This window comes from Etheostoma spectabile, chromosome 3 (genome assembly GCF_008692095.1).
Source record: "Etheostoma spectabile isolate EspeVRDwgs_2016 chromosome 3, UIUC_Espe_1.0, whole genome shotgun sequence".
Taxonomy (NCBI): Eukaryota; Metazoa; Chordata; class Actinopteri; order Perciformes; family Percidae; genus Etheostoma; species Etheostoma spectabile.
In genome coordinates, this window is record NC_045735.1 from 9,381,399 (window position 1) to 9,383,403 (window position 2,005).

General features: G+C 40.4%; 1 pseudogene; it reads right to left on the minus strand.

Moving 5' to 3' along the window:
* Positions 1-317: 317 nt before the first annotated feature.
* Positions 318-2,005, minus strand: part of LOC116681159 (collagenase 3-like) — a 2,193-nt pseudogene continuing 505 nt past the window's right edge.

Genomic DNA, 2,005 nt, shown 5'->3' on the forward strand with positions numbered 1-2,005 from the left:
AAGAAACTTAACCTGCTAAGGATCTTCCTGTCCATAGAGACACTACAAATATAAAGATCTAAAATAAATAGCAATTATCCGAGGAAATATATCTCTGAGGAATTTTCCAGCTATTTCTGACACATTACACTTTTTTACGTACAGGTGTCCAGCACTAGTAAAAAATACACTTTGACTGTATCAGTCAACCTCCGTCATCTCCATTTCCCTGCTTATTCAATGAACTCATCTTCCTATTTTCCATGGTTAACATTTTGAGTATTTTGTTTATTGTGAAAATGGTTTTTGTCCCTGATTGCAACATTTTTTTCATGCCATCACTGTCGTTTGCAGACCAGCTCATCAGCAGTTAAGAAGGAGTTGGTCCTCATGATGCGAATGACCTTCCTTGATTTGTAACTGTACTCATACTGTTGTGTTCATGGAGAATACAAGAAGTCCGAAAGAAAAAAGAATGGATATCACTTAGGAAAAGCAGTATATTGGTTGTCCTGGAAAATAGTATAACTTTTGGCATGCTTTAACTATAAACTATAAATTAATGTGGTAATTGAGCTCCATTATACCATGGTGATAAGAACTGCGTCGACCTCGTCAGCCATCCCAGGAAAATCTTCCTCAATGGATCGTGGGTAGCCGCTGTCCTGGTGCCTGTGCTTCATCATAGCTGTAGGTGACAAAGAAACGCAAAAAATTGTTGATGAAATACAGATTATACATGGGCACAGAATGACGAAGAATTGTTTTGTGCATATTTAAATACTTTAAAACATGACGTCATACTCATCACCGCACACCTCCAATAATCCTCATCAGTGAAGAGAAGAGTTTTCCCTGTGTCTCCATGTGCACCGGGCTGCATCTATTTTTCTTATTTTCTTGGGAAACCAGTTTGTGTATGTACTTTGGTTAACCATTCACAGGTTAATCCATTCAAAGCCCACTCTGGAACCTGTTGAAACACACTGATTTATTACTAATTATAATATAATAGCAACAATAATTATGTATAACCCACCACTAATATGATAACAATCCTCTCTGGATTCCTCGTACGCTGCATCCACCTTGTTGGGGATGGTGGGCCCACGTGGACTTTATTAGTGTTTGCTCAGGCTCCGGCATCTGAGGATGGAGACGCCAGTAGAATCTGCAACAGAGCGTGGGGTGTTGAAAATACATAGCGATAAATAGATTGACAACATGCAAGTCTAAATGTGGAGTAATTGTTTGGGTCCGAGTAATCAACTCTTTTATACACCATGCATCTCCTAATGCACCTGTCTTTGAAGATGATCGTTTCCCCTCTAAGCTCGGTCACAGCCATCAAAACTGAGCATGGGGTCACATTTGTTTGGTGCATCAGGCTTTGTCTTCACTTTTCTTGGGTTTGGGTTTGGGCCGTGATCAAACTCTGGCATCAACCTATAGTTCACACTTTCGTGCAAAAATAAGTCTAATTGCTTTAACAGCACAACATATTACATACGATTTGACTTGACTTAAGTTGTTGAGTTTGGAATCAGTTTGAATCTGAAGACAGATCATGTATTTTCTCACATAGAGAGCTTGAATGCCTTCAATGTCATCCTCAGCCAGCGGGTAGCCTGTTAGTGTATGAGAATGGGTAACATCGGGCGCCAGCGTCCTGCCGATGTGGACATACCAGGCGTGGCCCAACTCATGGGCCGCCCACTAAAACAGTTTTGTAATCTGCAAAGAAGGAGATGCTAGCATTAATCATTACAGATTTAGTTTTAAGGGCTTATGTTGTACTTTTTACATGTCTCTTACCTGATGATCTGTTTTGTCCAAGTTCATCCTCATCAAAGTGTGGCTCCTCCAGACCTTGGCCGGGTGGGTAGGCATGAGCATCGATCCCTCATGGCCCATCAAAGGTTTGTTATACTCCATGCCTACAGATAGAGTCAAATTTTAAACATGTTGACAGAATGCACATAATTCTTCTTTAGAACTTTGATCACAGGTCAGTGCAGAAAAATGT